This window comes from Mustela putorius, unplaced genomic scaffold, assembly GCF_011764305.1.
Source record: "Mustela putorius furo isolate JIRA1106 unplaced genomic scaffold, ASM1176430v1.1 tig00003901_pilon_pilon_pilon, whole genome shotgun sequence".
In the NCBI taxonomy this organism is placed as follows: domain Eukaryota; kingdom Metazoa; phylum Chordata; class Mammalia; order Carnivora; family Mustelidae; genus Mustela; species Mustela putorius.
The window spans coordinates 14,581,755-14,606,492 of NW_025422049.1; the positions used below are offsets into that span (position 1 = coordinate 14,581,755).

At 37.6% G+C, this 24,738-nt stretch overlaps 1 protein-coding gene and 1 pseudogene across 1 annotated transcript in view; one reads left to right on the plus strand and one right to left on the minus strand.

The window, feature by feature from the left end:
* Window positions 1-24,738, plus strand: part of TRPC5 (transient receptor potential cation channel subfamily C member 5) — a 254,409-nt gene that overhangs the window by 90,441 nt on the left and 139,230 nt on the right. The gene's annotated exons all lie outside the window — the stretch shown is intronic.
* LOC101673351 lies at window positions 22,369-22,841 on the minus strand (annotated as a pseudogene).

Here is a 24,738-nt window from a genome sequence, read left to right on the forward strand (position 1 = left end):
CTCTTTCTTTATTTTCTTTCCCCCTCTCATACATTCATATGTATTGTTTCTTAAATGCCACTCATATGTGAAATCATACAGTATTTGTCTTTCTCTGTCTGACTTATTTCACTTAGCATAATACACTCTAGCTCCATCCATGTTGTTGCAAATGGCAAGATTTCATTTTCGACAGCTGAGTAATATTCCATTGTGGATATATACACACCACATCTTTATCCATTCATCAGTCAAAGGACATTTGGGCTCTTTCCACATTTTGGTTATTATTGATAATGCTGCTATGAATATCAGGGAGCATGTGGTCCTTCAAATATCTATTATTATGTACTTTTGGTAAATACCTAGTAGTGCAATTGCTGGATTGTAGAGTAGCTCTATTTTCAACTTTTTGAGGAACCTCCATACTGTTTTCCAGAGTAGCTGCACCAGTTTGCATTCCCACCAATAGTGTAAGAGAGTTCCCCTTTCTCCACACCCTTGACAATACCTGATGTTTCTTGTATTGTTAATTTTAGTCATTGTGACAGGTGTGAGGTCTCATCATGGTTTTGATTTGTATTTCCCTGATGATGAGTGATGTCGAGTACCTTTTCATGTGTCTGCTAGCCATCTGAATGTCTTCTTCAGAAAAATGTCTATTCATGTGTTCTGGAGGGACATTATTCTTTAATATCATATATTCATTCAGCAAATAATTACTGAGAAACCAAAATATTCCATACACCATTCCAGGTGCTAGGGATACAGCAGTGAACAAAATTACCAAAGTGCCTTCCCTGGGGGAGATGACATTTTGGTGAGGTCAGAGAGATCATAAATAACAAAAATATAACAGATATATCAGGTGGTGGTAAATTCTATGGAGACAACTAAAACGGAGGAAGGTGGTGAGGGAACACTGGAAGTTGGGATGCTGTTTTATATAGGATGATCAGGAACAGTCTCTCTAATGGCAATATTTAAGTAGAGATCTGAAGAAAATAAGGAAGTGAATGTAGAACACTCTTAGAAAAAGGTACAGCAAATGTAAGGATCCTGGGGCAGGACTGTGTGCATGGTATAGTAAAGAAATACTGTTCTATTTCAGTGTGAGTGAAGCACAATAAGCAAAGGGGAAAGTAATAGAAGAAGAGAACAAAGAGGTAAATAAAATCAGATCAGATACGATTTTTTATTTTAGATCAGATACCAATTTTGCCCTTTCCTATGAATTAGCTGGGGATTACAGGAGGGTTTGAGCAAAGGAGCAGTGTGATTTAAGCTAGGCTTAAAAAGAACCAGTCGTCTGTATGGAAGTGTTGAATCACTACATTGTATACCTGGAACTAATATTACACTGTATGTTAACTAACTGGAATTTAATCAAAAACTTTTTTAAAAAATGAGTTAACAAAGAAAAAGGATCAATCACCTTAAGTGCAATTTAAAGAAACGATTCTGGACGAGGAGAGAGGAGGCCAGTTTCTGGGGAGCATAGACAGTGGCGGTAAAAGAAAGACCAAGGCCAGTTAGGATGATATTGTAATCATTCTGATGAAAGGAGATAGAGGCTATTGACCAGATGGTAGCAGAGAAAACAGGGAAAAGTGGTCCATTCTAGATATATTTTGAAAATAGAACTGATGGGTTGAATATGATGGTTGAAAGAGAGGAACTAAAGATTCGTTCATTTATTCAGCAAATATGAGCACCTTCTACAGGTAGCAGGTACTGTTCTGCATGCTTGGGACACAACAAACAAAAATCCTTACCTTCATGGAGTTTGTTTCCTAACGGATAATAATATCTCACATTTATTAAGCCCTTCCTATGCTCTAAACTCCATTTTCTTAACTAATTTAATCCTCACCACAAGCCAATAAGGTATGTATGGCACATGATGTGATGAGCACTGGGTGTTATATGCAACTGATAAATTATTGAACACTACATCTGAAACTAATGATGTACTATATGTTAACTAATTGAATTAAAATTAAAAATGTATATATGTATGCATGCATGCTATCTTCTCTGTCCATTTAGCCTCACACAGAGAGAGTGATGAAGTTTTTTGAAATCTCACAGCTGGTAGGGAGCAAAGCTTTTCTTCAAAATCAGGAAGTTCTGCTCAAGAGTCTGACTTCCAAGCACTATACTCCAATGCATCTTTACCAGGCCAGTATACCCACACTAAGGGTCAAATCTGGACCACCCAGGTGCAAACCATGATCCTAACTGCTAGATGACTCCAAGTATTTGGGCCTAAAAAAATGCAAGAATGCACTTGCTATTTACATAATTATGAACAGAAAATACTAACCCATGGACTGAATTGTGTACTCCCACAATTCATATATTGAAACCCTAATCCCCAATGTGATGCTATTTGGAGATGGGGCAGTTGTGAAGTAATTAGGGTTGAATGAGTTCATGAGGGTGGAGCCTTCCTGATGGCAATAGTGCCCTTAAGAGAAGAGACCTCACACCCTCCCTCCCTCTCTCACATGATCTTTCACTGTGTGTGTATGTGTGTGTGTGTGTGAGTGTGTGACTTTCTGTGTGTGTCTCTCCCTCCCTACCATATGATAACACAGTGAGAAGGGTGTTGTGTTCAAACGAGGAATGGAATTAGCAAGCAACTAGACTTCCAGTCTTCAATAGTATGAGAAATAAATTCAGGTTGCCCACAATATTTTGTTATGGAAGTCTATGCTGACTAATAATATACCTGGGCACAGAAATAGCTGGACTAGTGAATCATCTCTCTTAAATGTCCTGTAGTATTTGATACAGAATATTATGTCATAGTATCATGGAAGTGTTAGCTCTAATTATCCAGTAGAATGGCTAAGTGGAAATCAAAATGGCAGAGGTCATCAGGCCTCTGAGAACCTGACATACTGCCAAACAAATCAGGAGGCTTTGGTCAATGAAACTGCCCTGAGATTCTTCTGTGGAAATCTCCCATCAATCTGGTAGAAAGAAACATGTGGGAACAAAAGTGAAAAGAACCCTGAAATTTGGAGATATAATTATAGAAATTGCCTTCATTTTTGTTGAATTCTTACTATGTTGTAGGCTCTGTGTTAAGGGCTACAAATGCATTACTTCATCTAATCATCACAAAACCATCAGAAGATGTTAGTATCTCTATGTATGAGACTAGGATTCAGAAAGGCTCAGCGACTTACCCACTTTTTCCCAACTAATAAGTGGCAGGGATGGGACTCAAACCCTCATCTGTTTGACTGCCAACCACCACTGTTCCCCAGTAAGCCCTGCCAAATCATCCACTCACTAGTCCTTTTATGGCTTCCATTACTTAAACCAGGACCTCTTTATATATTTCCATACATGCTCTGGCACAATCTCATTCATACATGTGTCCCATCTCTCCTATTCATTTAATCAGCTCACTGAGGTCAGGGGCTCTGATTTGCATATCTTTTTACTTACCAGCAATTTCAGTTATGGGGATCTGCCCACTAGTGAGTGTCTAATAAAGGTAGCTGACTGGAATCAATAAACTGCTTTAGGAATCTCCTGGGGATTCTGTATGCTTTCACCCAAGACAAGGTTAATATCACACTTGCAGGTAAAATAATAACATATTTCTTTAAGGCTTAATTAGTGCTCTATGCTGTGCTAAGTGCTTTCCATACATTCTCTTATTTAACCCTAAAAGTATGAATTAGGTGCTTTCATTTCAATCTGTAATTTTCAGATGGGAAACTGAGACTCAGTGAGGTTTTAAAAAGCAAAAAAAAACTTCCCAAAGTCACTAAACTAATAAATGATCTGGGCACACATCCATCCAACCCCAAAACACATTTTATTAACCACTGGGGTTAATTTCTGGAAATTATGAGCTTCAAGAATTTGTCTCAGAAGGAGGAGCAAGATGGCAGAGGAGGAGACCTAACATTGCCAGGTCCCAGAAGTTCAACTAGATAGTTATCAAACCATTCTGAACACCTACATACTCAACAGGAGATCAGAAAGAAAAGCAGCAATTCTAGGAACAGAAAAGTGACCACTTTCCAGAAGGTAGGACATGAGGAGAAGTGAATCCAAGGTGATATATGGGAAGATAAACCACAAGGGGAAGGGCCAGCTCCCAGCAAGTAGTAGAGCAGCAGAGCACAAAAGCACAACTTTTAGAAGTCTGCTCCACTGAAGGGCATCACTCCAGAGGCTAAGCATGGGGTGGAGCCCTCACGGGGACTATGTGGTCTCAGGACCCGCAGAGACACAAAAATACCAGGGGTGTCTGAGTGTGGCAGAGCTCCCAGGTATTGGAGCAGGGAAGCCAGCTGCAGAGATGGAGCTGAGAAGTGGGCTCTCAGCTTGGGGTTACCTTAAACCATGATCTGAGGCACAGATGGCCACTGCTCTTCAAGCAGTGACTCCACAGGCAGCAGATTTGGGGAGACTTACCTTCCTCCTCTGGGAGGAATGGCACAGGAGTGTGCTGCAAGAATCTGCTGGGTTTGGAGACTCCAAACAGGGCCATGCACCGAGACAGAAATGCTCGGTCACAAGCCACATGAGCAAAGAGCGTGGCTAAAGGCCAAGAAGACAGGAGGGATTGATGGCTTTTCTCTGAGGGCACACTGAGCAGTGGGGCCCTGAGCTCTCAGCTCCTATGGGACCAGAGGTTGGGAGGCCACCATCTTCACTCCCATCCTCCAAAGCTATACAGAAAGTGTTCAGGGAACAAAAACTACCAAGAGAAAACCCAAGCAGATTACTTAGGCTGGCCCCTGGCAAGGGTGGTGCAATTCCGCATCAAAGAAAGACATTTGAGGGGCACCTGGGTGGCTCAGTGGGTTAAAGACTCTGCCTTCAGCTCAGATCATGATCTCAGGGTCCTGGGATCAAGCCCCCCATTGGGCTCTCTGCTCAGCGGGGAACCTGCTTCTCCCTCTCTCTCTGCCTGCCTCTCTGCCTACTTGTGATCTCTGTCTGTCAAATAAATAAATAAAGTCTTTTAAAAAAAGCCAGAAAGACATTTGAGCATCACTGAAACAGTCCCCTCCCCAAGAGGATCAACAAGACCATCCAGCTAAGACCACATTCACCGATCAATGAGAACTTCAAAATCTCAGAAATATGGGAATACAGCATATGGAATTCATGGCTTTTTACCATAATTCTTTAGTCTTTCAAAGTTAAATTTTTTTAATTTTATTTTTTTCTTATTCTATTTTTTAAAATTTTCCTCTTTCCTATTCTAATTTTTTAACTATTTTATCTTATCAATACCTTAAGAATCTTTTTAATTTTCATTGTTGTAGTCATATTCTATACCTTCATTGTATTTAGCCTTATTTTTTGTATACATATAAGTTTTTCTTTCTTTAAAATTTTGGGATACAGTTTCTTCTAACAGATCAAAATATACCCTAAATCTAATGCATGGCTTTGCTCTAGTCTCCAGCATAATCACATTCTTTCTTTTTTTTTTTCTTTTTTCAACCAACTTCTTCTCAGTTCGTTTTTTAGAACTTTTTTTGATTTTCATCTTTACAGTCTTATTTCATCCCTTCATCAAGTTTACCCTTATTTCTTGTGTGTATATATGTTTTTCTTTCTTTAATATTTTGGGAAACAGTTTATTCTAACAGACCAAAATACACCCCAAACCAAGTGTCTGGCTTTGTTCTATTCACCAGCTATATATATCTATATCTGTATATCTATCTATATCTATATCTATATCTATCTATCTATCTATCTATCTATCTATATCTATCTCCTGGTTTCAGCCCTCTTCTGACTTGGTTAGTGTATATTTTTCTGGGGTCATTGCTACCCTTTTAGTATTTTGTTCTCTCATTCATCTCTTCTTATTCGGATAAAATGACCAGGTGGAAAAACTCACCTCAAAAAAAAGACCAAGAGGCAGTGCCAACAGCTAGGAATCTAATCAGTATGGACATTAGTAAGATGTCAGATAGAGTTCAGAATGACGATTACAAGGTACTAGCTGGTCTAGAAAAAAGCATGGAAGATACTAGAGAATCTCTTTCTGGAGAAATAAAATCCCTTTCTGGAGAAATGAACTAAAATCTAACCATGTTGAAATAAAATAAGCTATTAATGAGGTGCAATAAAAAATGGAGGCTCTTACTGCTAGGATAAATGAGGCTGAAGAGAGAATTAGTGATATAGAAGACCAAATGATGGAGAATGAAGAAGCTGAGAAAAAGATAAACAACTCCCTGTCATGAGGGGAGAATTTGAGAGATAAGTGATACCATAAGACAAAACCATATTAGAATAATTGGGATCTCAGAAGAAAAAGAAAGAGAGAAAGGGGCAGAGCAAATTATATCAGAGAATTTCCTTAATTTGGTGAAGGGAACAAGCATCAAAATCCAGGAAGCACAGAAAACCCCCCTCAAAATCAATAAAAAATAGTAAAACTTACAAGTCTCAGTGACAAAGAGAAAATCCTGAAAGCAGCTTGGGACAAGAGGTTTGTGACATACAAGCATAGAAATATTAGATTGGCAGCAGACCTATCCACAGAGACCTGGCAGGCCAGAAAGGACTGGCATGATATATTCAAAGCACTAAATGAGAAAAATATGCAGCCGAGAAAACTATATCCAGCGAGGCTGTCACTGAAAATAGGAGAGATAAAATCTTCCAGGACAAACAAAAACTAAAAAAATTTGAAAGCACCAAACCAACCCTATAGGAAATATTGAAAAGGGTCTTCTAAGCAAAGAGAGAGCCTAAAAGTAACAGACCAGAAAGGAACAGATACAATATACAGTAACAGTCTTCTTATAGGCAATACAATGGCACTAAATTCATATATTTCAATAGTTACCCTGAATGTAAATGGGCTAAATGCCCCAATCAAAAGACACAGGGTATCAGAATGGATAAAAAGCAAGACTCACTGATATGCTGTCTACGAGGAACTCATTGTAGACCCAAAGACACCTCCAGATTTAAAGTGAGGAGATGGAAAACAATTTACCATGCTAAAGGACATTTAAAAAACGTCAGGGTGGCAATCCTTATATCAGATAAATTAGATTTTAAGCCAAAGACCATCATGAGCGATGAGGAAGGACACTATATCATACTTAAAAGGTGTGTCCAACAAGGAGATCTAGCAATTTTAAATATCTATGCCCCTAACATGGGAGCAGCAATTATATAAATCAATTAATAGCAAAACCAAAGAAACACATCAACAATAATACAATAATAGTAGAGGGCTTTAACACCCCCTCACTGAAATGGACAGATCATCTAAGCAAAAGATCAACAAGCAAATACAGGCTTTATTTTTTTTTAAGGTTTTATTTATTTATTTGACAGACAGCGATCACAGATAGGCAGAAAGGCAGAGAGAGAGGAAGGGAAGCAGGCTCCCTGCTGAGCAGACAGCCTGATGCAGGGCTCAATTCCAGGACCTGATGATCCAGGACCTAATGATCACGACCTGAGCTGAAAGCAGAGGCTTTAATCCACTGAGCCACCCAAGTGCCCCTCAACCAGGAAATTAAGGAATAATTTTAAAAATTCATGGAAACAAATGAAAATGAAAACACAACTCTTCAAACACCTTTGGGACACAGCAAAAGTGGTCCTAAAAGGAAAGTATATAGCAATACAAGCCTTTGTCAAGAAACAAGAAAGGTCAAGTACACAACATAACCCTATACCTAAAGGGGCTGGAGAAAAAACAGCAAAGAAAGCCTAAACCCAGCAGGAGAAGAGAAAGAATAAACATCAGAACAGGAATCAATGAACTAGAAACCAAAAGAACAGTAAAAAAATCAATGAAACTAGGAGCTGGTTCTTCAAAAGAATTAATAAGATTGATAAACCCGTGGCCAGACTTATCAAAAAGAAAAGAGAAAGGACTCAAATTAATAAAATCATGAGTGAAAGAGGAGCACTCACAACCAACACCAAAGAAATATAAGCAATTTCAAGAACATATTATGAACAACTATACACCAGCAAATTTGACAATCTGGAAGAAATGGATGCATTCCTAGAGACATAAACTACCAAAACTGAACCAGGAAGACATAGAAAACCTAAACAGACCCATAATCAGTAAGAAGATTGAAGCAGTCATCAAAAATCTCCCAACAAACAGGAGCCCAGGGCCAGACAGCTGCCCAGGAGAATTCTACTGAACATTTAAAGAAGAATTAAATACCTGTTCTCCAATCCTATTCAACATGGTACTAGAACTCCTAGCCTCAGCAATCAGGCAACAAAAAGAAAAAGAAATAAAAGGCATCCAAATTGACAAAAGAAATCAAACTCTCACTCTTTGCTAATGATATGGTACTTTATCTGGAAAACCCAAAAGACTCCACTCCAAAACTGCTAGAACTCATACAAGAATTCAGTAAAGTGTCGGGATATAAAATCAATGTGCAGAAATAAGTTGCATTTCTATACACCAACAGCAAGACAGAAGAAAGAGAAATTAAGGAGTCGATCCCATTTACAATTGCACCCAAAACCATAAGATACCTAGGAATAAACATAACTAAGGAGGCAAAGAATCTATACTCAGAAATCTATGGAATACTCATGAAAGAAATCGAGGAAGACACAAACAAATGGAAAAACACTCCGTGCTTATGGATTGGAAGAAAAAATATTGTGAAAATATCTTTGCTACCTAAAGCAATCTACACATTTAATGCAATCCCTATCAAAATATCATCAATGTTTTTCAAAGAAATGGAAGAAATAATCCTAAAATTTATATGGAGCCAGAAAAGACCCTGAATAGCCAGTGGAATGTTGAAAAAGAAAACCAAAGTTGGCAGCATCACAACTCGGGACTTCAAGCTCTATTACAATGCTGTGATCATCAAGACAGTATGGTACTGGCACAAAAACAGACACATATATCAATGGAACTGAATAGAGAGCCCAGAAATGGACCCTCAACTCTATGGTCAACTAATCTTCGACAAAGCAGGGAAGAATGTCCAAAAGAAAAAAGACAGTCTCTTCAACAAATGGTGTTGGGAAAATTGGACAGCCACATGCAGTTGAATGAAATTGGACCATTTCCTTACACCACACAAAAATAGACTCAAAATGGATGAAAGACCTCAATGTGAGAAAGGAAGCCATCACAATCCTTGAGGAGAACCCAGGCAGCAACCTCTTTGACCTCAGCCGCAGCAACATCTTCCTAGGAACAACGCCAAAGGCAAGGGTAGCAAAAGCAAAAATGAACTACTGGGACTTCATCAAGATCAAAAGCTTTTGCACAGCAAAAGAAACAGTCAACAAAACCAAAAGATGACTGACAGAATGGAAGAAGGTATTTGCAAGTGACATATCAGATAAAGGGCTAGTATCCAAAATCTTGGACTTATCAAACTCAGCACCCAAAGAACAAATAATCCAATCAAGAAATGGGCAGAAGACATGAACAGACATTTCTGCAAAGACTTCCAAATGGCCAACAGACACATGAAAATGTTCTCAACATCACTTGGCATCAGAAAAATACAAATAAAAACCACAATGAGATAACACCTCACACCAGTCAGTGGCTAAAATTAACAAATGAAGAAACGACAGATGTTGGCAAGGATGCAGAGAAAGGGAAACACTCCTACGCTGTTGGTGGGAATGCAAACTGGTGCAGCCACTCTGGAAAACAGTATGGAGGTTCCTCAAAACATTGAAAATATAGCTACCCTATGACCTAGCAATCACACTACTGGGTATTTACCTTAAAGATACAAATGTAGTGATCCAAAGGGGCACGTGCACCCGAATATTTATAGCAGCAATGTCCACAATAGCCAAACTATGGAAAGAACCTAGATGTCCATCAAAAGATGAATGGATAAAGAAGATGTTATACACACACACACACACACACACACACACACAGGAATACTATGCAGCCATAAAAAAAAAAACCGAAAGTCTTGCCATTTGCAATGACGTGGATGGAACTAGAGGATATTATGCTAAGTGAAATAAGTCAATCAGAGAAAGACAATTATAATATGATCTCTCTGATATGAGGAACTGAGAAGTAGGGTGGGAGGTCGTTGGGGGTAGGGAGGGAAAAAATGAAACAAGAAGGGACTGGGGAGGAAGACAAACCATAAGAGACTCTTAATCCCAGGAAATAAACTGAGGGTTTCTGGGGGGTTGGGAGGGAAAGGATAGGGTGGCTGGGCTATGGACATTGGGGAGGCTGTATGCTATGGTGACTGCTGTGAATTGTGTGAGACTGATGATTCACAGACCTATACCCTGGGGCAAATAATACATTATATGTTAATAAAATAATTTGTCTCAATAATAGAATGCAAATTCTTTTAAATGTATACCTTCAAATTATTTTTAACAGCTTTATTGAGGTATAATTGAAATACAATAAGCTCCACATATTTAAATTGTATAACTTGATTAGTTTTGACATATGCATACACATATGAAACCATCACCACAATCAAGATAATGAGCATATCCATCACCTCAAATGTTTTCATGCTTTTTTTGCAAACCCTTATTCCACTCCTTTTCCTCTCTCCACCCTGTCTCCAAGCACATATTATTTTTTGAATATGCAATGCGGTAACTTATCAGATATTCTGCTTGCCAATGATCATATCAGCATTGTCCCTAATAACTGGGTTCATTTGATTTGTGTCATAGTTTACTGATCTATAACTTGGAATTCTCAGTGCTCTGCTTCAGCTTCAGGCTGACATCCAAACTAACTACAGTAAGAAAAATGATGATAAATTCTCTCTGAGTTTGAAATCTAATCTAAAAAGTCAGCTGGGCTGATTGATTTCTTTTTAGAAACAAAAGATGCGGATTATTTATCAGATAGACTGAAACCTTAAGGATCATTTTGGGCTTCTGTGTATTGGGGAAAATGGGTTTGGTATTTATAAGCTTTTGAAAAATCTCTGATTTACCCAGTAGACAGTTTCTCAGGTTATGACAAAGGTAGCTGAGCCAGTCAACACCTAATTTCATTTTTTAATAAAACCTACGCAACACATTTATTTGATGAATGGACCTAGAAGTGATAGATTACTGCCTAGTTCTTACAAAAATAATGCATAGGGACCCTAAAGGCCTTTTCTCTATCAAATTTATGTATCTATCAACTTTGTTCATTTGCTCAGCTGTGTTCTCCAACCACACATTGACCTAACATTTTCACTCTAAATGGTGAGAAAAAAACTGGGAGTAAAAAAGGATCCTATGAACATTGGGGCCCCAACAGACCACTGCCCTTGGCCACTGTCACCCATGATCCAATTCCAAGCCCTTTTAATGAAATAGAATGACAGGGAAAGAAGATGAACATCGTTTAAATGATGAGAGAATTCAAAGAAGTATAAGGATTAATCTATATGGTACGGATGATATGCCATAGTGAACAGGGATGAAAGGTCACTGTGCAATGAGGTGCTCAGGGAAGGCTTTGTGAAAGAGAGCTGGACATAAGCCCAGAAGAGAAGGGGGTAATATTCCAAATCTATCTAGCCACTGGGATAACTACTGAGTTAGAGGCTGGAATAAGTGTGCAGTGGTATAGAGGGAAAGAAAGAATCCCCAGTGTTCAGGGCTGAAGGTACCTTAACAGCCCTGCATCACTGTCCTAGAAGGGATAGAACCACAAGAAAGGAAAAAGGAAAGAGGCAGACAGTTGGTGGGGGTGAGAGAGTTGCCAATTGGTTCTTACATCTTTTTACCACAATAAGTAACAATCAGATGTCTGTATTTTTTAAACTTCAGACAAGCCCTTGTCTACTCATCAAAGACAAAGCAATTCTGCTTAAAGCAGCTTCTATTAGCAGCAGCAGTTAACATAAAAGAAAAAGTAAGCAGGGGAAGAAAAGTCTACAGGGAAAACATCTTCCCTTGATATTCATGTCGAAAGATAGAAGTATTCAATGGTGGAAAATATCCAAGATAATTTTACCTCTCTGTAGTAAGCCATCTTGTAGCCAAGCCCTTCTGATCTCCAACTCCTACACTGAAGTCAGGACATAGTTCATGCAGAAGCCTAGAAAGCAATCAGTCATATAACAGAGCTTAGTTTGTCTTCTCTTATTTCCATAGACACTCAGTGTTGGAACAGATCTTAAAGGTGGTCTGCTCTGATCTCCCTGGGGAGAATTTAGCCAAAGTGAGCTAAGTGAGACTGTTGCAAACTTCCATTACTGAATTCTTTCTTTTATCTTACAGCACTAAAATTTTAGAGCTCAAAGGGACCTTAGGGAGTACCTAATCTAATGTTTTCCCTTTTTTTAATATCGAGAAATTTATTTTTAAAATTTAGAAAATGAAAAGAAATTTTATTTTTAATTCAGGACAGAACATTACAAATAAGTCTGATGGACCTCTCACAATCTGGGACACCCCCTTGTGCCCTTCCATTCCCCTCGGATGTAAGAATTATTATTAGTTTGCGGATTTTCTTTTGGATCATATTTGATAATTCTATATACATATAAACATGTAGTAGTATTTTTGTGTTTTGTTTCAAATTTATCATACAGTACATATCTCATTTTCTTCACTCAGCATTGTTTTGAGATCTAGGCCAATCCGTATTTTATTTTATTTTATTTTATCTTATAGAGAGTGTGTGTGAGTAGGGAGGGGGAGGAGCAGAATAGTGGGGAGAGGGACAAGCAGACTCTGCACTGAGCATGGAGTCCAGTGGGGGGCTCAATCCCAGGATCCTGAGATCATGACCTAAGCCAAAACCAAGTTGGACACAACCAGTTGAGCCACCCATGTGCCCCTCGACCATTCCTCTTAACTGCAGTTCAACATTCCATTGTATAAAGCACCTTTATCCTCTTCCACCTTGATGGAAATTTACAAATCTTTATGGAGAGAGAATTGCATCTCAGAGAAGCTACAGGATTGACCTAAGTTACATTTTAGCATAGTTGGAACTAGAATTCACATCTTAGATGAGAGGTAGATGAGTTTCTCAAAAACTTGGCTGTCCAGGCTCATTCATGGAGGTCTTACTTGGTTTAACATGATGTTGGTGCATCAGATTGGAGAGTATGAAAATTCTAAGCATTCAGATCTCCCAGAGCTGGTAAGCCAGAGTCTCCCAACCCATGGCCTTATGTGCTGAAGAGCTTCAGAGCTCATAAACATTTCCTCTATCATTGCTCATGGGGTTCTGAAAAACCTTCCTTTCAGACTTTATAGCTTTTGATCTTGAAGGGTCTTCCATCCATAGAAGTTCCCTAGACCCACTTTGAGAGTTAAATTAAGGTAATGTTGGCCATCAACATGGTTGATAATTTGGTTTATCAGTTCACATGCTAGAAAAAGTCATTATGGAAAATGGTCTCAGGACAGCTTACAGGTTGGGGGGTGGGATGGAGCAAGGAGGAGAAAGGAAAAACTTGGACATATATTGATTGCTTGCTATGTGCCAAGCAATGTACTAGGTACTTTACATGTATATTATCACAATAAGATTACTAATGCTACTTTCCATATTAGGAAAGAAGAGCTGAGAAAGATGGACTTTCCCAAAGTCCATTTGTTTCTTCACTCATTTGTCCACTCAACAAAATTTTGCCAAGATACTACTGCTATGTGCCAGATGCTACACTAGGTGAGGAAATATATTGATGAATGTGACGGACCCAATTTTTGTTCTCATGAATTTGAATCCGTAAGAAGTTGTTTACCATTAAAATGCAAGGTAACTAAGCATGGTCAGGCACATTGGTTTAGGAACTATGAATATAGATAGTAGGCAAATCATAAGCACCATGTGGTCTCATTTATTGCTTCAGTGACAATATAGTGAGTGCCTGCTATATGGAGCAATGTGCTAGGCACTTTGGGGGGAATATAAAGATAAATAATATAACGCATACTCCTAAGAGTGTTCAGGACATAGTAGATGTTCACTTGATATTTGAATACCAGCCTAGAAACTTTAAGTTCAAGAGTAAGTGACAACCTCATGTTTCCAAGCTACTTGTCATTTCAGGTATAAGGGAAATTTTGCATCCAGATGAAGAACAAGAGAGGGTAGAAAACGACATAGTATCAGCTACCATCCCATGAAACTGTAGGGCTATGTAAAATGTTTCAATCAACAGAACTAGGGAAAACAAAGTAGTTTTCATCACCATCTGACTGACAGGCAGATAGCACCTTTTTGACACAAAGATTAGCAAGTTCTTATTCTCTGACTAGAAGCAAAATGGCAAAGGAATTTCCAGTGTGTCTTGATGTGGGTTGTTTTTTTATTCCTAAGATGCATAGGAGAAAAGTATCTGCCTTAGAAGTAGAAATCCTGCCACATAGGAAACTTGAAATGGTATATTCCTATTTTTTTCCATCCCAGCATTGGTGCTATTGCTGTCAAAGGTTTTACTTTTTGTTATAAACTCCACAATACACAGTTAAAATCATTGATAAAATAGTCCATTACATTCAAGGAGACTTAAATAAGAAAAAATATCTTGTATATTTACCCATGCAGCTTCCAATTTTAGTGCTCATCATTCTTTGTATAGATCCATTTTTCTTTCTTACATTATTTTCCTTTTGCCTGAAGGTCTTCCTTTAATATTTCTCATGGTGTGGGTCTGCTGGTAATGACTTATTTCAAATTTTGCAGTCTGAAAAACTCTTTATTTCATTTTTCTTTCTTAAGATTTTTTTTTTACAGGTGAAAGATTTGTCTTTTTTTTTTCACTACTTTGAAGATGTTTCCCCACTTCCCTCTAGCTCATATTGTTTCTGAAGAGAAATTTGCTGTCAATCTTATCTTTGTTCCTCTGAATACAAGGTGTTTTTTGTCCTCTGATAACTTTTAAGATTTTTTTCTTTCATCAATAATTTTGAGCAATTTGATTAAGATGTCTCTTGGCATAGTTCCCTTTATGTTTCTTATACTTGAGGTTCTTGGATGTATAGGTATATATTTCATCAAATTTGAAAAGTATCTTAGTTATTATTTTTCAAATCCCTTATTGGCCATCTCCTCTCTCTTCTCCCATGGGAACTCCAGTTACACATATGATGAAATTGTTCCATAGCTCACTAATACTCTGCTTTGTTTCCTTTTGTGTTTCTGTGCCTCATTTTGGATAGTTTTATTGCTGTGTATTAAAGTTAGCTAATGTTTTCTTCTTCATCATCTAATCTCTTCTTCTTCACCATTAATCCCATTCAGTGTACTATTTACCTCAGATACTATACTTCTTATCTCTAGAAATTCAATTTGGATTTTTTGTATCTTCATTGTCTCTAATTTATATCTTAAAATAATTTTATTGATAGATAATTCATATACAGTTTGTGTATAAATAATGACTTAAAATATATAATTCACTGTTTTTTAGTATAGTATATTCACAGATATGCACAGCCATCACTATAGTAGAAAGCAACCACAAACCATAGAACCAAGTCCCCCATCTCTCAGCAATGACTTATGTATCTTCTGGCTCTATAGATTTGCTTATTCTGAACATTTCATAAAAATGAATCATATATTATGTGGCCTCTTTGAGTTCTTTAACTTAGCATAATGTTTCCAAGGTTCATCAACACTGATGTATGTATCAGACTTCATTCTTTTTATGGCCAAATCTTTCATAGTATGGATATAACCATATTTTATTTATTAACTCATCAGTTGATGGACATGTAAGTGGTTTCCACCTTTTGTATATGATGAATAATGCTGCTATAAACATTTATGTGTAAGTTTTGTGTGAACATACACTTCCATTTCTTTTGGATATATACCTAGAAGTGGAATTGCAGGATTATATAGTAACTCTATTTATAACCATCTGACAAACTGTCAGACTGTTCCAAAGTGGCTGCTCCATTTTACATTCCCAGCAGCAGTGCATGAAGGTTCTGACTTTCCCACATTGCCATCAATGCTTGTTATTATCTGACTTTTTTATTATAGCCTTTCTGATGGACATGAAGTGGTATCTCATTGTTTTGATTTACATTTGTGTGATTCATGATGAGCATCTATTCATGTCCTTATTGACCATTTTTATATTTTCTTTGGAGAAATATATAGGTCCTTTGCATAGTTTTAATTGGGTTATTTGTCTTTTTATTATTGTGTTATGAGAGTTCTGCATATGCTAGGTACAAACCCTTTATCAGACACATGATTTGCAAACATTTCTCCCATTCAGTAGGTTATTACTTCACTTTTCTGGTAGCATCTTTTGAAGCACAAAAGTCTTCAACTTTAACAAGGTCTAATTTATCTATATTTGCTGATGATGCCTGGACAGCAAACCTTTGCCAAATCCAAGATGTGAGGCTGTATGAGCCATCTACAGCACACTAATGCCTGTCTCAGGATATTAGAATCACTGTGGAAGCATCATTATAATATGTATGCGAACAGCAGAATTCTTCTACCTAGGGACATGTGTGTGTGTTCCCTGCCCACTAAGGGTGTTGGGCTACCCTAACAAATACATAAAGCACTTGGCTACCTTTTTCTCTCCACAAGAAAAATAGTTACCATGAAAATTCCATTAAAAATTCATTATTATGGGTCTTAAAGTATTTTTTATTTCCAAGAATCCCCTTTTTAAATGGCAATGTATTTTCCTGTGAGCAGTAATATTTTCAGCCTTTTAATCAGCTAACACCTTTATGGATATTGGACAGCTAAGCGACAAAAAGGTCCTGTTTCATTGGCCTGTATAGGCTCTATGCTTGGTGCAGGCAGTAGATATGGAAAGGAAATAAAAAAGGAAAAGTAGAAATATGTCCAAAAACTGCCTTTTTCATAGTCTTTCAGAAGATCAGCTCTATTGTATTCACATGTGGGATTGTGTTTTTAGATATTGAGAGAATAGCTGGTGTTATTCTATCTTGGCCTTTGTATCCACTAATAGGGAAAGCTGCTGACCATTTTGTCTTGCCCATCCTCTCAAGACCATTCTTACATTGGGAAAAAAATTGAAAGAAGAAAAAGACAACAAGACCATCCATAAATGTCAAAGGTATAAAATACCCTTCCAACAGCATCCATGTCAAAGTACCAAAAAAATCTAGGAATGTTCAACAGTTCATGTAAGTAAAGGAATACAATAATGAGCAACCAGAGAAAAATGAGGAAGGAGAAGTTGCTATATAAAACTGGGTTTGTGATGAAACTGTCATTTTGACTTAAGTTCAAAATAATAGTTTTGCTCAAAGTATAAACCAAAATTACAAATGGATGATGTATAATAATATGATAAATATGTATAATGTATGTAACATTTTTAATACCTTAGAGTAAGAAGAGTGTTAAGAGCCAGATCAAGCCCCTCAAATCATAAATTATCAATTCCTATACAAAGCTGTAGGCCAATCCACTGAGCAGGCAACATAAATTCCTGGTGTGCTACACTGAGATTCAAGGGGTAGAATACTACTGACTCCCTCCCCTAGTGAAAAAAAAAGTCATTAACAAAGCTCCATCAGTTCCTTCTAACTCCAAATCCAGGGCAACTTCTCAATGCCTACTATCAGTGGATTCTGTTCATTTAAATGTATCCCCTCAAAACAAAATAGGTATAATCAATCTATCCCATATATACACACAACTGTTAGAATGTTGTTGATACCTTTTTTTAAAAAGATTGATTTATTTGAGAGAGAGAACATGGGGAGGAAGGGCAGAAGGAGAGAGAAAGAGATTCTTTTCTTTGTTGTTGTTAATTTTTTAAATTTTATTATGGTATGTTAGTCACCATACATTAAATCATTAGTTCTTGATGTAGTGTGCCATGATTCACAGAGGGTGAGAGATTCTTAAGCTGACTCCATGCTGAACATAGAGCGAGATGCAGGGCTTGATCCCACAACCCTGAGATCAAGACCTGAGCTGAAGCCAAGAGTCAAATGCTTGACTGATTTACCCACCCAGATACAACCAGTGATACCTTCCTTAAACTTTTTAATTTTTCCAAGGTAAGAAGAAGCCTACAGCAGATGTCTTAGTCTGCTCAGGCTGCCATAACAAATAACAACAGACTCGGTGGCTTAAACAACAGAAATTTATTTCTCAAAGTTCTGGAAGCTGGGAAGTCCAAAATTAAGGTGGTAGCTGATTTGGTTCCTGGCAAGAGCTCTCTTGGCTGCAGGTATTCTGTCCCCACATGGTGGAAAGAGTGACTGAGTTCCCTGTTGCCTCTTCTTATAAGGGCACTAATCCTATCAGAGCCCTACCCTCATGACTTCATTTAATCTTAATTACTTCCTTAATCTAAATACAATCACACTGGACATTAGGGCTTCAATGTCTGAATTGATGGGGAGGGCATATAGTTTAGTCCTGATATGTGAGGAAAGTTTCTGTCACTTAAAATGATTTATAAGCATAGTTCAACTTGCTAAAGGATGTAAGGGCAGAATCTTCTTTGTATCTCAGCAGAAACATGGTAACTATCTTCAAATACAACGCGCAGTCCTGGGATCACTGCAGAGGTCAAATAACACAAAGGTTTTTGTTTAGATTGCTGTGTTTCATAGGGTATTCCTCACTTTTCCATTTTACATTGAATGGACCAGATGGGAAAGCCTAGAACATATTAGACTTGGGTATTACAGACTTATAATTCTAACTCTGCCACCTACTAGTCCCTGGATGGTATAGCAAACTCTTAATTTCTGTGATGCTGAAAATATTCATGTACAGTAGACTCTTGAACAACATGGGCTTAAACTGTACAGGTCCACATATATATGGATTTTTTTCAATATAGTACAGTAATATAAATAGATTCTCTCTTCTTTATGATTTTCATAGCATTTCCTTTTTTATTTTACTGTACAGTACAACATTAGTTTTGATGTAGTGTTCCATAGCATTTTCTTAAACTTAATTTACTGTGAGAACACATGCAAAATATGTGTTAATTGTTTATGTTACTGGTAAGGCTACTGGTCAACAGTAGGCTATTAGTAGTTAAGATGTGGGGGAGTCAAAAGTTACACATGGATTTTTGACTGCACAGATGGTCAGTACCCATAACGCCTGCATTGTTCAAGGGTCAACTGCATTTTAAAAAGTAAATGATAGGGTGCCTGGGTAGCTCAGATGGTTAAGCATCTGCCTTCAGCTCAGGTCATGATCTCAGAATTCTGGGATCGAGTCCCACATTGGGTTCCTTTCTTAGTGGGGAGTCTGCATCTCCCTCTGCCTGCCCCTACCCTTGTTTGTGTTCTTTATCTCTCTCTGACAAACAAAATCTTTCAAAACAAACAAACAAAAGTAAATGATAGCAACTCAGTGAGGTAGACAAAGATATGTAAAATAACTTGATGAGATGGTATATATAAAAGAACATTGTAATCATAAAGCCCTTGATAAATATTAGGGACCATTAAACTAAAGAGCAAGCTCAAAAGCCTCCTGACTTGAGACATAGGTCTTCTGGGAGAGACAAGACCCAAGAGGAATATTTTTAATAAATACTAGTATCGTAAGATGCTAGTATTTGAGAAAATTTGAGAGTTAATAAAATTCCCATATCATACAGTAAGCTGTAAACATAACTTACAGAACTGCTTACTATTAAGTAGTAGTACAGGATGACTAATTATATAAATAACACTCCAAATGTTCTGATCAATTGGTATTCATCAGATTACAGGTCCACAAATCACTGGTGCTCTTCAGGTTGAATCAAAGTATTCCACCACCAAAATCAATCTGTGGAAGTCATTTCTTAATTTGCAAACATAATTTTAGTTCATGGGGAGAATTTTCTCCATTTCAGGTTTTCAGTCCAGATTCCTCTTAAATCCTTTAGTGACTGAAGCAGACAGCAAAACAATGAACATGTAGCAGAAGAACACCTAGGACAACCACACCAGGTGTCACCAATGACTTGCTATTATTTATTTGTGGTCACATATCTGTGTCTTCACTTTAAACTGCTAATAAAAATACCCTGTAGTCATATGACAGTATGAAACATACTGTCTCAATCTCACTTGTAAGAGCCACTTGCTCGCAAAGGAAAATAGTAGGGGGGAAACACAGGAGATACAAGACAAGGCAGTTGAAACCTGAGGCAGTTCTAATGGCAAAAAAAGTCTTAAAAGAGCTGAAGTTTGAAGCCAAGAATACAATTTACATCAGCATTTAATCCAGAGAGCAAGGTATAGATAGAACAGGTAGCTGGGTGGACAGGGTTGAATTGAGTTAAGAACTGAAAAATTTGCTGAACAGAGCTTTTGTATGTATTAGTATGCCCCTCTGTTTACATGGTGCTCAGTGCATATTGAGGTAGTAGATGCAAATACTTAAAGAAATTGGAATACATTTATAGCAATATTTTATAGTGTCCACAGAGAACATTCTGACCTCCAGGTGATCTGCTATCCAGATTTCAGAAGCTGTAATGTTAAGTTGTGGATAACACAGCCATAATTTTTGGAAGGGGCATAGTGGAGTAAAACCCTCCTTGGAGTCTCTATTAGAGGAAAGATCTTGGGCTGTTTCCCCTATGATAAAATTACTAGGACTCTTTAAGATGGCTTGGAGAAGTATGACTGCTATTTCTGGGAGTCAGCACTCAAAAAGCTATAGGCACAGACCTCAGAAAATCAGAGCAACATACCTTTGGGTCTTATTCTATTCTACTTTAGGAGAACTAGCATATACTGTTGGATTGACCCCAGAGCCAAAGGGAATGGTTATTCAATCTGAATTATTTAGTTTATTTCATCTATAAAAACAATATAAACCAGTAACTGAGTCTCAAATTTCATGTCTTTTAGCCTGAATCATCCTATTTTCCTATCTTTATGGAGTGAACATATTCGTGCTGTACCTAACACAGTGGTCTCTAAGTATCATAAATGTTGCTAAAGCTGTGCAACATAGATGATTTTAGGGCTGGCATTGACCTTAGCAGTCATCTTTTTTTATCTTTCTCATTTCACTGGAAAAGAAACATAAATAAAGAAGAGATAAATGTGACTTGTTCAAGTTCATACTTCAACTAGCAGAAGAGCTGAGACTAGAATCCAGGTCTCCTAATTCTCTGGGCACTATACTTTAAACTGCACCATTTCACATATATTGGTATGTACCATTATTTACAGGGAAGTCCCCTGAGAAATTTTTAACTCTTGTTTTGAAACTGTACTATTGTAACAATTCAAGTTCTAATCTTAAATTTTGGGTCAGGAAAGGAGGTGGAGATCTATCCAACTTTGCAGAAAATGTGTCCTTTCACAAAAGTAAAACTCTCTCAGTAACAAGGGTGACCTGGTTTTAAAGATCCCAATATGCAAAATGAGAAGGTTACAAAACAGTCACACTGAAGGAGATTGCATTAGAAGAGAATACTCAGCAGAACTTCTTGAGTGCATCTAAGCATTTATGATTATTACTTGGCAGAACTCTCTGGGCCAGAGAAACAAAGTTAAAATGCTAAGAGCCACTGCCAGATGAAGACCAAGAAGAAGGCAAAATAAGCATCTTTGAAGTAAAATGGAGGTTATGAAGAAATGGAGTCTGACATAAATTCAGTTTCCTCTGAAAGTATCAGGGCCCCAGTAACCAGCCTAGCAAAGAGCCTTTCTCAATCATGTGGATAGTGGCACTACCAGTCCTATAGTCACTCAGCCTTGAACTTGAATATCATCTTGAGGTTCTCTCTATACCTCATCCCCTATATTATATCCATTACCAAGCCCTGCTTTTCTCTTTCTTTGAAATAACTCTTAGTCTTCCCTTCTCCATTCTGACAGCCAGCATTGGAGATAGGATTCCATTATCTTATGGAAAAAATCCTATTCTCTCCTACTCTGATTTACCACTGGCACAGCCATAGGAGTCATCTTATACAGCTTTCTTGATCATGTCCTGTTTAAGAACCTAGAGTGATTCCCCAATGCCTATAAGATCAAGAACTATTTTCTCAACCAAATGCTCAGTATCTCCCAACTAATGGACCCAGCTTAGCTACCCCTACATGCTTCCCTCTCTTCAAACACTGCAATACCCAAGACAGTGCTAATTTGAACCTTTGACTTCCATCCCCTTCCCACATAGAAGAGAGGTGGTTTCCCAACTCCCACATCTGCCTATCTAAATCCCACACAGCCTTTTCAGATCCAGCTCAGGTTTACCTCTTCCACATACTTTTCCTAACCACCTCCCCAAAACTCCAGCCAGTATTGATCTTTTAATTAATTTTAATTTTAGTTAATACCAGCTATGCTCAAGGCACTGATCTTTTTGCTTCTTCCTGTGTACCCCTAACTTATATTCCTAAACATTAGCATAAATAAACATTTATTTCTTTATTTATTACTATCTTGAGGTCTTTTATTTTTCTTTTTTTATACTTATCATGGCATGAATTCATAGAGAATGAGTTCCAGAAGCTCAGGCTCCTTTCCATTGGTTCTCAAGAAGTTTGCTTCTCTAGGTGGAGCAGGCTGGTGCTTCAGTTGAACCCAAGTAATTTTGTTTGACTTCCTTCTTTTTATGATCATTTTCCTTCACATGCTTCAGAAAGTTATCTCAGCCCTTTGAGTGCTTAATTTGCTCAATACATACATTAATTCTCTTGGCAAGAATCTCACCTTGTTTGCTTAGCAATGTCAATGGCATGCTGGGTAATACTGTAGACTCTTCCAGTTTTGCTGTGATAATATTTATGGGGCATTCCATTTTGAACAGTGCCCATTCCCTTAATGTCCACAATATCACCTTTCTTGTGGATTTGCATATATGTGACCAAAGGAAGAACTCCATGTTTTTTAAAAAGCCTAGAGAACATGTAACAGATACTTCTTCTCTTTCCCTTTGTGTTGGTCATTTTGGTGAATCACTGGAAGATGGCAATTCCTGCTGAAAGTGATAAATAAACTTTTAAAGAAGTCCTTCTGCCCCTTTTAAGATCATTTGGCCAATAAGCTCCTATGTGAACACTGTCACTTTAGATTCCAATGTGCTTGGGTAACAGAAAAGAGACACTCATTTCTCATGGCCTGTGGAATCTGGGATGAAAGCCAGTCCCAAGACTAACAATCAAAACAAGACTTTTAACCAATTACACTGCCTATTATTTACAGTAATCAGTATCATCCCGTTCTGCCTTTCCCTTGACTACTTTGAGGAACATCATGCAGACAAAGTGATAATGAGTGCTGAGCAACTGATTTTAAACTTCCCGATTCAGATGAGTGACTTGAGGGAGGCAAATATATACTTTCTGTTCATGCCTTCCCTCTGATGAAATGAAAAGCATAGATTTAATCCAGCTGCCAACAGTTCTACATAACTCCCCTGGACATCAAAGAGAAAGGAATAAAAACTTGAGGACCTTACAGAAATAAAAACACCACACGTCCATAGCCATGCAAATGCATTATGGAAATGAAAGTACCCACACTTCAGCACAGATACTATATATTTCTACTCTGCATTTGAAAAAGTCCTCTGTATCATAGACATTGTTGAGGTAGAAGAGACATCTAGGTCATCTAGCACTGTCCAGTCAGACTTCTGATAATGATGAAAATGTTCTGTTTATGCTGTTCACTATGGTAGTCATGGGTCACCTGTGGTTATTAAGTATTGAAATGTGGTATAATGCAGAACTGAATTTTTTATTTCATCCCATTTTAATTCATTTAAATTTGCATAGCTACATGTGGCTAGCAGCTACTATAATGGACAGTGAAGATCTAGACCTTCCTCTGTTCTGAAGAGAAATTTCTTCTCCAGTTTCCCTGATCTCTTTGCATTCTCACTGAGGATCATATCCATGACCAACAGCTCCAGTAACCTTATAATGATGGTACTTAAACTTGGCTGTGTATTATATTCACCTGGAGTACTATTCTTAACCAGCAGTGTGTGGTGGGGGGTATTATGACCCAATCACGGATATTTTTTAAAAGGTCCTCAGGCGATTCTAATGTGCAGTCAGATTTGAGAACCTTTGATCAATATGCTGATGACTCCCAACTCTGTATCACTAGATCTCAGTGCTGTGCTACACATGCTGACTGGATCTTTACTTCCTGATTCCCCTCCAGTACCCCCGCCCCCCCAAAAAACCCCTCAAACACCAATATATCTAAATGGAATAACATTATGTAGTATTGCCCTCACCCAAATCCTTCAAACTTTAGTTACTAGACTTATTTCTGCCATTTTGCTATTTATTTTTTATACGTCTTAGGTATTTCTCATTTCTCAATTTCTTCATTACAGCCTTCTTTTGTGTTTGTTTTTTTAGTAACTTATCATTCTGATTCACTTCTCATTTCCTATTCTATATATTTTTTAAGTAAACTCTACCCCCAACATGGGACTTGAACTCATGACCCCAAGATCAAGAGACTCATGCTCTACTGACTGAGCCAGCTAGGTACACCAAGAGGGGGTCTTTTCTAAATGTTTTTAATTATTTTTTTAGTGGTTATTCAGGGGATTAAAATAAAAATCAAAATCTTCAATGTATAGCCAGCTAGTTTCAATTAATTACTTAGTTGCCATAGTATAAAAACTCTGTTCCTATGCAGCTCCCTTCTTCCCCCTCTGTGTTGTTATTGTCACAAGTTACATCTTCATAGGCTATGTGGTCATTAACATAGATTTATAATTTTTGTTCTATGCATTTGTCTTTTGAATCATATATAGAGGGGCACCTGGGTGTCTCAGTGGGTTAAGCATCTGCCTTTGGCTCAGATCATGATCTCAGGGTC